General features: G+C 42.7%; 1 protein-coding gene across 1 annotated transcript in view; it reads right to left on the bottom strand.

Annotated features, from left to right (window-relative positions):
* The window catches only part of LAMB3 (laminin subunit beta 3), a 126,132-nt gene extending 121,815 nt beyond the window's left edge, over window positions 1-4,317 (bottom strand). The window contains exon 1 of the mRNA XM_067032427.1: window positions 4,297-4,317. The gene's annotated coding sequence lies outside the window, so the exon portion shown is untranslated. The remainder of the gene's footprint in view (window positions 1-4,296) is intronic.
* Window positions 4,318-12,590: the final 8,273 nt, after the last annotated feature.

Genomic DNA, 12,590 nt, shown 5'->3' with positions numbered 1-12,590 from the left:
AGTGTTTGGAGGGATAGATGGTGTATATCCAGCACAAACCCAACAGTCCCAAATGTAGAGTTTCCATGGGGAAGTAATGCTGGGACACAAGACATGGGTCTGGAAGTGTAGGGTAAATTTCCTTTTCTCTCTTCTTAATCTAAATGGCTGGTCAGCAGAACAAATTGGAGTCCATTGAGCTGCCAGCCACATGGACAAGGAGCTGGATCTGGGAGTGTGAATATGGCTGGACTTTTCTCAGTCCATAACATGGACCTTCCCAGGTTATGTCCAGGGCAAGGGAGCAGGAGAGACCTGACTGAACCTGTGTGTGAGAAAATGGACCAAAAACGTGAAGTCTGGTTTCTGACTATCTAGCATAATACACACACACACACATACACATGTAAAATGAGGTCTAGCAGATGTCTTGGTTTCTGACCAGTCAGATTAACACTCCTCAGTCTCCTGTAGAAATGAGGCTCCCTCTTCACAGACTTTATTGATGAAATAGAGTGCAATCATTCCTTAACTGAAGGGTGGGAACAATATTAAAAGCGACTTAGAATTTGCTTGGGTAGAGGTTAAATGTCTTACTACATGAGGTTTTCCCCAGAAACCAAAGGGGATGATCTCAAAAATTAGGTCTGAGAACCAATACCACTGACACCCTCATCATTTGCTGTCTTCACTAACCTGGACATTACAATTCCCTTGTCTTCAGCAGCATGACTTTACTATTCCAAGTAACTTCTGTCCAGGAAGATAAATGTTGCAAACCCATTTAAAAATGCTCAGTTTTTCAATAGACAGCATCAAATGGCTATTACTCTTCACGACTCTTTGGAACCTCATGTCAAAACCCTGTCGTCACCAGTCTGAAATGTTTGCATCACGATCCTTCCCCAATTCTAATCAAGTCACCACACTGAAAGCCCACCTTAAAGTAGACTCCAACACTTCATAAATATCCTGACTTTGCCCCCCCCCCATTCTGAAAGGCTGCTAAGTCTCCATCCAAGGTAGTATTTCCCCTTACCTGAATGAGCAATAAACTCAGCCCTTTCTCTCACCCACAGGTGGTTGTAGGGATCTTTGCAGGGAGCCCTTCTCAAGATGCCCTCTCAAGGGCCCTAACCCAGCTCCTTACCTGGCTCCCCTAACCCTAGATATCTGTCCACTGTCTCCAGAGGCAAGGTCCAATTTCAGTGATACCAGCAGCACAAAGGCTTTTGTCATTGGATGAGTTCCATGTAAGAGAATCTGGCCTGCCTAGCTCACTTCATAATGAGCTCAAAAATATATGTGCAAGGATGTCTGTTTTCACCCACGGTGACACAAAAATTCAGCATTCCTTTGTGGATTCCAAAAGCAATTCCACTCTCACTGAACGTATTGGTGAGCAATGCCACCTTTTCCTAATATTTCAGAGAGGGGAAGGAAGACTGGGTTTACATTCAATGGGGGGGCATCATTTAACTCAAAAGGCCCCCCGGGCCAGGTCTCTTTCCAAGTGTTTCCTCCCCGGCCCCATCTCCTCCCTGACTCGGACCCCAGAGCTCTCAGCTCCCACCACCTCCCGCTCCCTCATTTATCATGCAAAGTGGATTATGACTCCACCTGGAGGTCACCCAGCAATATTTTTTTTACAAAAATATTCTCTTACCATAAGGAATTACTGTACTGACTGTTAGGAAAATTTTAAAGTCACCAAACATTACATTGGTGGTTAGGGCTACCCCTCACCAAAACACTGAAAACAACTTTACTATCTACCCACAGGCTATCAATACTATGAAATCACTATATCATGATAACAAGGGATGAGGTAGATTTAAAAGTACTCACATGGAAGGACCTTCAGGACATACTGTTAAGTGTATAAAATAAGTTGTTCACAAATGTGTATAACATAATCCCATTTATGTTAAAATTTTATATATAATATTTATATTACATATATATAAACACACATAATGGGAGGCTTGTGCACACATATGTGTGAGTGTCAGTGTCAGTGTGAGTATATGGAATGGGGAGCCTAACTTGCATAAAACACTCTTCTCAGACCTGATAGAATTAGGAATGGCTTCCCTCTGAAGAGCAGACCTGTGTCTCTTGCAATGGCAGTGTTGTGGGTTGAAGCATGTCCCCGCTAAAGATATGGTGAAGGCTTCATCTCTGGTACCTCAGAGAAACATTTACTTCACTCATGAGTCTGGGCAGGGCTCAGAGAGGACAGCTCACTTCTGCTCCATTCAGCACAGCTGGGCCGGCTCAAAGGCCAGGCACTAAATCACCCGCAGGCCCCATCGCGCATGCAACCTGTGCCTGAACTGGAAAGACTTGGCTAGCTAGAGCCTGGAACAGCTGAGGGCTCCTTGGGCATCTCTAGCTTTCTGCGGCCTCTCCGCGTGGTCTCTCAGAACAGCAGCTTCAGGGCTGCCGGACTTCTTACATGGTGGCTCCGGGCTCCAAAGGCATGTGTCCTGAGAGACAGAGCCAGGCAGAAGCTGTATTGCCCATTATGACCAACCATATGCTATTAGTGAAGCAGTTTTATGAAGATCCACCCCATTTCAAGGACAGGGCATACAGACCCCACCTCTTGATAGAGGGGTGTCATGTCACATCATAAGAAGAACATGTGGTATGCTCATAAGGAAGATCATAAGGTGTGTGGATGCAAGTGAGAAACTGCTGTTCCAGACCCAGAATCGGGGGCTGCTGCGGGTGACACAGCTGGGGCAAGAAGCCAGGTTTGCAAGAGCTGAGGCCCTGTAGATTGTCGACAGGATGGGGGCAGGAGGCTGATGATGTGGAAAGGACACGAATGCCGAGACAGGGGCTTGACTGGATGACAAATTTACAGCCAGTCAGATTAAAATTAGTTCTGCCTTCAGGCTGAACTTTTAGGGCTCACCTTAGGCCCAAAGACATAATAAGACTTCAGCCTGGGACTTCCCTGGTGATCCAGTGGTTTAGAATCTGCTTTCCAATGCAGAGGATGTGGGTTGGCTCCCTCGTTGGGGGAACTAAGATCCCACATGCCTCGGGGCAACTAAGCCCATGCCTAGAGCCCATGCACAACAAAAGACCCTGCATGCCACAACTAAGACCCGACACAACCAAATAAATAAATAAATAAATAAAATTCAAGGATCTTTAAAAGTAAATATATAAAAGACTTTTCAGCCTGAGTTCAGTAGAAATCAGCTGCTTCTTGATTCTGCTCACTTATAACTTATTAGACAGCATGGGGAAAGCAGAGAAGCTATGAAACAATATTAAGGCAGTTAGTAAACTAAACTTGTGATCTTTCCATGGCTGTGTTGGTAAATGCTTAACAACTGGCTCTCCCGAAAAGAAAAAAAAAAGAAAAAAGCCCTGATGTGTAATATTTGCCTGCTTCCGTGATACAAATACTCTCACCATGGCCAATTTGAAGCCACCAGTTGCCACCACTGAATTTGTATTAGCAGAGCTAAGCACCATCAGTTCGCTCAAACCTGCACAGCAGGCTCCAGCACTCACCCTGACTTTCACTTTCCACATTCTTAACAGAATTAGTTATTCTTAAAGGGCCAGCTCATTGCCTCTCTCCACTTCCAAGGACTTGCAAGTAACAGGACAGCTTGTTTCCATCATTGCTGGAGAAGAAGAGGGAACAAGGGCTCCCTGAGACAGGGGACACTCACATTCTTCAACTCTAAGGACATCAGCATCTTGCATGAAGTCATGGCCTTAACTCAGGTGTCTGCGAGCCCTGAGTCCACCTTCATGTTCACTAGCACTGCATTCCCTTGGGAGCAACAGAAAAACCCCTGCAATGGCTGAATCAAATAGAGATTTCTTTTCCTTCCATAACAAAAAGTCCGGGAAGAGCAGACCAGCACCTCCAGCAGCCAGGCTCCTTCTATATTTCCAGTTATCCTTCAAGAGAGGTTGAGAAATGGAATTTTCAGCTGAGCACATTTCCACCCCAAACAAAAATGGGGTTCCTTTAGGCAACCACAAGTGTTTGTCACAAATGTAAATCACCTCGGAAATAAGTCTGAGATACAGTCAGAGTGGAAGGACACAGCCCCTAAGATGCCAGGCTCCTAATCATGGTGACAGGATCCCCTCCCACTGACCGTCTGCAAAGTCCTAATCAGTCACAGTTCCCCCCACGCTGGGGAACATCCCAGGCCTCCCACCTCTTCAAATTTCCCTTTGAGAAACTATGAAACCTCTCCTCAGCAAAGAATGTAATAAAAGGCCCTAAGATATCAGGTAGCAGGGGACCCTGAGGTGACCTCAGAGGCTGTGACTCACATGGGCATGGGGGACAGTCATCCAGCTGCTGTTTCTGGAGAGCTCCCTCTCAAGGACAACTAAGTTCCACCTCGCCGCCAAGTCTGTCCACACAGGCTGGGCCTTTCTCCTCAGCTGGGCTGCTCTGGGCCAGCATCACAGACCTCTGCTAGAGTCCACGGCAAGCTCCAAAGATTCTCCAGCGCAGTGATCTCTGAAACTTTGGATCCCACACTTCATCATTAAAAAATGATTAGGCATATGTATTTCTGATAGATATATAGCTATTTATATAATATATGCATGTAATATTTACTAGCACAAAACATATGCAAAAATAGAAATCTTAAAAAGACAAGATAAAATAATAAAGAGAAATTCTAATATTTTTCTCCCTACACCCCAGTAGTCCCTGCAACACATCCCCTTTGGAGACTAAGGCTCTAAAGTGGTGTGAGAGGAAGAAGTCAGCATATGTTATGCTACTAACCAGTCCTTTGGGACCTTAGTCACAGGCCTAACCTTCCCTTGGCTCAGAGTGTGCTCCTGTTCCCCTCTGAGGATGCTACATGTTGGGTAGAACCCTTACCCCTTCTGGCATTGCCTGCTGTCCAGGGAATTTGCCAAGAACCCACATTCTTCTTCATTAGTGCCCCTCCCAGAGCACGGGGACACTATGCTAATCAAGTCCCAGAAGCATCCCTTAATTTCTCAAGGCAGGTACTTGCAGCATTAAGGGAAAAGAAAAACACATATATACCCATGCTGTCTCACAATGTCTCTGGCAAGTCTGCCTCAGTGTCAGCCTCTCAGCACCCCTAGATCACCAGCCCACCCCAGAGGGTCGCCAGTTCATGAAGGATGCCAAGAAAAGTCAAGATACCCCTTACTTGCTATATCCTCCCCCGCTAGTTGTTAGACTTTAACTTTTTTAATTTCTCTAGTTGTTAGACTCACAAGTTTTCTAGTTAGACTTAGAATATGTCTAAATTCTCTGCTTTTTAAAGGTGGGGGAGTGGGAGACAGGGATGAAGACAGGGCAAATGTGAAAAGAGAAGGCAGACAAGAAAAGAGAGAATTTTTGAAAAGGTAAAATGGTACTTAGAACTACAACACCCAGAGGCAAAAAAGCCAGGAGAAGCAGAATAAGTCTGCACAGATTCCGAACACACAGGGTGAGGACACAGCGAACAGCAATGCCACAGGAAAAAGGAGAGGGGGAAATGGATTCCTAAAAAAGAAAAGTACCAGATGAACACCTGCTGAATGGGGAGGCTTTGGAGATGGGAGTTGCTGGGAAGGAAAATAAGGAAACAGAAGCCGAAGGGAAGGGTGTATTGGCTCCTTGCATGACCTGGAACCAAAGGGTGGAAACTGGGGACAAGTCAAAAAACACACACCGGCCAGAGGTGAGGCCTGAAGGACCCGAAAAGTGGCAGTGTTGTCTGATCCGGGACTGTCGGGTCGGTGTGCTTCCAGACCTCCCTCACACTGTCCTTGACCAGTCCTGTGGCCTCCGAACTCCAGGTAACAGAGTGGACGCAAAAGTTACCCCGTCCCAAAGCAGCAAAGCAGTCCTATCCAGACTTACCCTTTTCACACGCCTCCCTTTCTGCGGTCAGTGGTGGCAGCGCCACCCAGTGGCTGACTGCGGTGGTGTGGTGGACCGCACTTCACCACAATTCCTTCCCCCAGCTTGTCCAGGTTCTGCTCAAGGGCTACCACCACTTCCTCACTGCGTGCCTACTTGTGAGTCACCTCTCAGGACGGATAAACAGACCCAGAGGAGGCAGGGCACACTCAAGCATCTGGTAGGGCCGCCGGGAGCTAGCAGCCTAGGACACCACCATTGGCCTTTAGCTGTCGGCAGCCAGATCTGTTCAATAGCGACAGCTAGTGGTCAATCTCAAAAGCAAGGTGCTCCGAGCCTCCGGGGGGAAAGAAATGTCAAGGTATGGGGAAATCAAGACAGAGTCTTGGCTGCGAGTGGAGGCTAGCATATACCCAAAGCCATCCTTGGGTAAAATGGTACATAGAAAACCTAAACTCTTTACAGTGATGTGCAAGGACCCCGGCCACGTCCCCAGACACACCTCAGGTCACCTGCCATGCTTTGGATTCCCTGAGGACACGGAACCGCTGGTCCTCTGAAGGCACCCTGCTATTCTCACTGTACCTCTACCCAGGCCACCTCTTCTGCCCAGACATTCTTCACTCTCCCCCATAGTCAATACTTAACTCCTGCTCATCCTTTCAGACTCAGCTCAACCACTACCCCCTCTAGGAAAACATCCCCCGCTCTGCCAGGCCCCACCCCTCAAGGCTGGAACGGGTGCTCTCCCACCCCTCTCCCGTGCCTCTATAAATTTCTGTATTTGCCTATCACCTGAGTTTACCAACTCTAAATTTACCTTTTAAATTGTCTTACATGACTACATCAAGGGACTTACTGTATTTTACTCATCGTTGCATTCCTAGTTCCAAACACGGATCTTGGCATGTATAAGGTATTTAATTAACATTTCAGAAATAGGGGACTCTTAGACCCTAATACTGGGAAAGGCTTTAGGGGAAACTGAGACCCACAGAGACAAAACATCTTTGCATTTCAGGAGGGAGGCGTACATGGATGTAAAAGTCATGTCTCCAGATTCCAGACCATCACTCTTTTCCCCACACCACCCTGGTTTGACCTCCTTGCCAACACCCAGCAGCACTGAGCTACCATGCTGGTAGGAGGGCCCTCACCTCTCTGCAGCTCTCCTGACTTTGCCATCTCCAGCAGTGCCCTATACCTTAGCTCTACTCCTTCCGGCCCACTTCCTGCAAAACTTTCTCATCAGAAGGAAACCACGTCTTCACGAAACCGCTCCAGCAAACCCACTCCTGAGATTTTCATCCTCAAGGATATATTTGAAAAGAAGAAAACGCATAACTGCATGCACGAAGATCCTCACTGGCGGCACTGTAGTAAAAGCTAAAAATTAGAAGTGACCAAAATCTCCATATAAATAAAATTAAGTTCCTCCATATACTCTCCATATAAATCAAATTATCAATCACATAATACAAAAGCTAAAAAGAGTATCAATACATTGGGATGATTTTTTAACTTCATTTATTAGCCAACATTTCCATCTACTCACTATGTTCAGACATTATTCTACTGTAGGAATAGTAACTCATTTAATGCTCAAAACGGCCCTATGAGGTAGGTGCTATTATGATTCCCATTATTTATGTCAGAATACATTTGATTTGGTCCAATAAAAAATAGAAGTTAAGTGGCTTACCAGACACTTATGTCGGGGGGGAGCTCTGTGAGGCACGTCAAATATTTTTCTTCCACAGAGTAGTATAACACATATTCTTAAAAGAAACTGGTCCGTTGAGTGAGTTTTAAAAGTTACATATTTTATTAAACACCAAAAATATAATAATAATGAATATATTTAGATTGTCAAAAAATTACATATTTTAACTTTTGCCATCATCTCATGGATGGAGAGGTTCCACATGTTTATTGATCTTTTGAAGTGTTAACCTTAAACATTTTTATCCTATAGATATACTTGTGAAATTATACCAGACAAAAACTCACTGAAACCACTCCTTCATATTCATACAACTGCAGATCCAAGTGAGGATCCATTACCTCCACCACTAATAGGTCACGAGGGCTAAAACAATAGTGACAGCTAACATGTACTGAGTACTATATAAGTGCTAGATCATGTAACCTTTAAATAATCCTGTAGGGTAGGGATTATCATTATAGTCATTTTACAGAGGAAGAAACGGAGATGTAAAGAGGTTAAATAATTTACTAAACTGAAACAGGCAGTAAAGGTGAAGCCAGGCTTCCAACACAGGCAGCCCTACTTCGGAGCACCCTTGCTGCTTTATTGCCCTGGGCTGCCACTCAGGGCAAAACCCTTCAGAGTGAGCAACAGGGCGTATCAGATATGATACATAAAGTAATCTTGCTCCAAAGTTGAAAGATATCCCAGCTCTGAATTTATCATTGCAATCACAGAAAATTATAATATTACAACTCACAGTTATTTTCATGTCTATTCAATGGTATTAACCAGTGGTTAATCATTATCCTGAGCAATGCTAGGGAGGCATGGCTGTCATTCAATAATAAGGAAATTATTAAACAGATCGTAGCACTCTCACATTATGAAAGACTGTGACAACACTAAAAAGTAAAACTATGAAAAAAGGTAAAAACATGAAAACTATTTATAATACAGTATCAAGTGGAAAGAAAACACTGAATTGTAGATTCACAACACAAAATCTATATTTAAAAAAAAAGATGTGTGCATACAGGCAAAAACTAGAAGGGAATGTAAAAACTATAAAATTAATTTGTGTTTGGGTGGTAAGATGAGGTCTTTCTTTTTCTATTTTAAAAATTCTTTTAAGGGTATCAGATTACCCCTTTTTAGAACTGAAAAAAAGAAAATGAAAGAAAATCTGAAGGCTTTCTGACCCATTTCTCCATCAAGCTGCTTTCATTATTAGTCTTCAGAGCCCTGGAATGCTCTCTGCAGGGCAGGCTGACAGCCGTCTAACATGTCAGCGCTCTGGTGAGATCAGTCTGGGTTCATTTTACTGCATCAATTCAAATATTCTCTGTTATGGATAATAGATTGTGCTGGGTATAAAACAGATCTGAAAGGCAAGGGTAGAAAGGTAGATGTAAGATGTATTGAAAAGGCTCTGGAGGATATTACATTTGGGGAATGTGAGGCCATCTGTGAAATAATTGGTATTGTTTAACTGAAGCTGTGGCCAAAAAAAGACAATTTAAACTAGGAAGGAAAATTGTCAGTTTCAGCAAGAGGATAACACTATCAAATAACCTAATTTTACCAGAGAGCAAACGTCTCTGGAATTACAGTGTTAGTGAGTACGGTTACTAACTGTCGAGGTTCTTAGAATTCTTGGCTTAAGACAAACGTACTGGTTCTGACGACCCAGGCTATCATGAAAAAGCAATGTGGAAGTGAAGTAAAGTAAATGAAAACATGTTTTAAAGAATAGAAGCTTCATATTTTTAATTTTTTCTTAAATGACTTTTGGTAGCTGAGTAATTTATGTAAGTATATTGCTTTTAATAAATAAGGTGGCTTTTTAGTGATAAACTAGAAGTTCTCAGAGTCCTGTTATTAGACAACTCACCCTGGAGAGAGGAGGGCAGTGCTTTAATTGAACCCTAAAAAGCAGTAGTTTTTAAAGTTCAGAAAGGGGTATGGCATACCTAGGGGATAACTCATGATGATATTTGATTCAGAAATAAGCCTTATTTTGTATGCTGACAGGCCCAAGGCGACACAATCCAAAACAAAGTCTAAAGGGAGAAACTAAGTTGCTCTGAAGACTAACACACAGTTCTTCCTTTTAGTCCAAACAGAGACTGGTGTCTGGGAGGCCCTCCTTTTCTGGCCTACCTTCTTCTTCATTTTTATATCTGTCCATTCTAACACACACACACACACACGCACGCGCGTGCATACCTTCCACCCCAACCCCAGGCTTAAAGTTGCATCCTGTCTGGGCTCTTCCAGGTCAAAGCCAGTGAGATGGTCCTTCTCAGGAGCCTCAGATGAAATGTAACTTGTTCCTTGCTCAGTGCTGAGACCCACAAGAATGGATCCACAGTTAGTTGTGCATTGGGGTTAAGCCTTTCAGGTTCTTAGCATCTATACAATAGATGAATCTCATGCCAATATTTATCATCTCTCACAGCGTAACTTGGAGGTTTTAGTACAGTAAAAGGTCCTCTATCAACAATGATGACACAAAGCAACAAAAGACAAGAGGACTGAGAATTCTGTCCTGCCATGAATGTGAAGTTGTAACTCCAGTTAGAGAAGCAAACTTGCAAATGGACAAGTTAAGAAGATATTTATCTTCTCCTGATGAGCTTAGACTGTATCACCTCTGAGAATGAGTATTTGTCCTAGGGATGTTTGTATGGACATCTGATTAAACAGTTACCAGCTAGACACTTGGAAGACTAAAGAGGAAAGTCTGCAAGTCTGCACTGGGGACAACTTGAATGGGAACAGACTTAAGTGTGCCCACCCTGAGCTGCTCTGCAGGACTTGGAGTTCCAAGCTCCCCTCACGACACACCCCTGGTACCTTCTGCGAAATGTGGGTTGTCAAGGCCACCAGGTACTATTCTGTTGAATGTCTGTGACCTTATTCTAAAGTGAATAACTTAGACTTCAGGAAGGCATTGCTGAGAAAATATTGGAGGGACAACTTCTTTTGAGCAAGGTTGCCATTTCCCAAAAAATGAATAAGGAGTCATCCAGTAGAGTAGAAAGGGGGAACAAGATTAGAACCGGTAGCACCCATAGGGGGCCCTCCATGGGTTAACTAGGGGTTAACTTCATAGTGCTATTTCTTGAAGTATAGGAAAAGTCATGTTAGCATACAGTTTAAAATTTTTTCTTTCATAATTGAGATTCCCGGTCATTACCCCAACCCTACCATAAAATCTGATAATCTTATACCTCCTTGTGTGATGTTATGAAGGGTAAAGCAACAGGGTTCTAAAGCATAGTGTTTCTTATCCTATATTTACCCCTTCATGGGAGCTCATAGAGGGCTCAGCATCTATCAAGGAGACCATATCCCAAAGTTCAGGATATAACCATCAACGAAGGGACCTGGAAATAGTGAAAGCACAGAATGCTGGCCAGTAAATGCCAGGTGGTCATCTCAACAGGGGCCTGATCTAAATCCTTCTCTTTACTAACCCACACTAGAGGAAGGGGACCCTCAGGTAGAGGCAGGCAGATGATTAGACTATCTATCTCTACTCGAGTCTAATTTCGTAAAGCAGAGTTTCTTAAATCCATCTTATCCAGATTTTCAAAACACTAGCATAGTTACACAAATAACTCTAAATTTATTTTAGTTTCCATTGAATTATATTTACTTTCCATGTATCATTTATGCATTTTTACAGATGTTCTTTTGCTTTTTAAAATTGATTTGGCTTGCTAGTAGTTTATTTTATTGCTTTTGTATTCTATTCGTATTTATACCTCTCTCAAACACACACGAGGACCAGTTCCTGAATTTATTTATGAATAAATAAATGAATTCTACTCTAAATTCCAATTTATTCTATTTCTTTCCCTTTTTATTCTTACTTCCTTTCTTTTTCAGAAATGTATTTGAAAATAAATAAATGGCTAATTTGTTTTTAATCTCCCTTATTTAAGTAATGAAAATATTTAAGACTACGAATACAAAAATATTTAAGACTATACCTTGGCCATATCTCATAGATTTTGTTCTTAATATTCTCATTAGCATTATTTTCAAGTCATTCTTAGTTACAGATTTGGTTTTTTTTTTTCCAAGAGGTTGAAATGTTTATTTCTTCCAACTTTTGCTATTTATTTCTAATTTTACTGTACTATGGTTAGAAAATCCTGCTGTAAGAGATAAACTTGTTTTAATGTTTGCTTTTTTTCTATATTCTTTTGCATGCATGAAATATAATAATTTTTATTGTGGTAAAATATACGACATAAAGTTTAGAATTTTAACCATTTTTAACTGTACAGTTTAGTGGCACTGTTAAGTAATTCACATTGTTATGCAACCATCCACCATTATCCATTTCCGGAACTTTTTCCTCATCCCAAACTGTGCTTTTGGTGTCACATTCAAGAAATCTTTGCCAAATCCAATGTCATGAAGATTTTGCACTAAGTTTTCTTCTAAGAGTTTTATAGTATTAGCTGTTACAGTTAGGTCTTTGATCCATTTTGAGTTCATTTTTATTTATGTGATAAGGGTCCAACATCATTCTTTTGAGGGTAATATATTTTTAACCAGAAAGCAAAGAAACAGAAAATATTACCTCCAGAAGGGGCCCTCCCCATTTACGAATGAAGAAATTGGGATAGAAATAACATAATAAGCCAAGCTCACACAAGTGACTGAGGGGAGCAGCAGACTAAAAGTCAAATCCTGTCTATTTTCAATGCATTACACTAGACTAATGTTTGCTCTTTTTTTTTTTTTTTTTGTGGTACGCGGGCCTATCACTGTTGTGGCCTCTCCCGTTGCGGAGCACAGGCTCCGGACGCGCAGGCTCAGCGGCCATGGCTCACGGGCCCAGCCGCTCTGCGGCACTTGGGATCTTCCCGGACCGGGGCACGAACCCGTGTCCCCTGCATCGGCAGGCGGACTCTCAACCACTGTGCCACCAGGGAAGCCCCTAATGTTTGCTTTTTTTAAATGAAGTTTGCTTTATGATCAATACAGTGAATTTTT

The sequence above is a fragment of the Kogia breviceps genome, chromosome 1 (assembly GCF_026419965.1).
Source record: "Kogia breviceps isolate mKogBre1 chromosome 1, mKogBre1 haplotype 1, whole genome shotgun sequence".
NCBI lineage: Eukaryota > Metazoa > Chordata > Mammalia > Artiodactyla > Physeteridae > Kogia > Kogia breviceps.
Note: the sequence above shows the minus strand (reverse complement) of the source record. Positions and strands in the feature narration are given on the sequence as shown.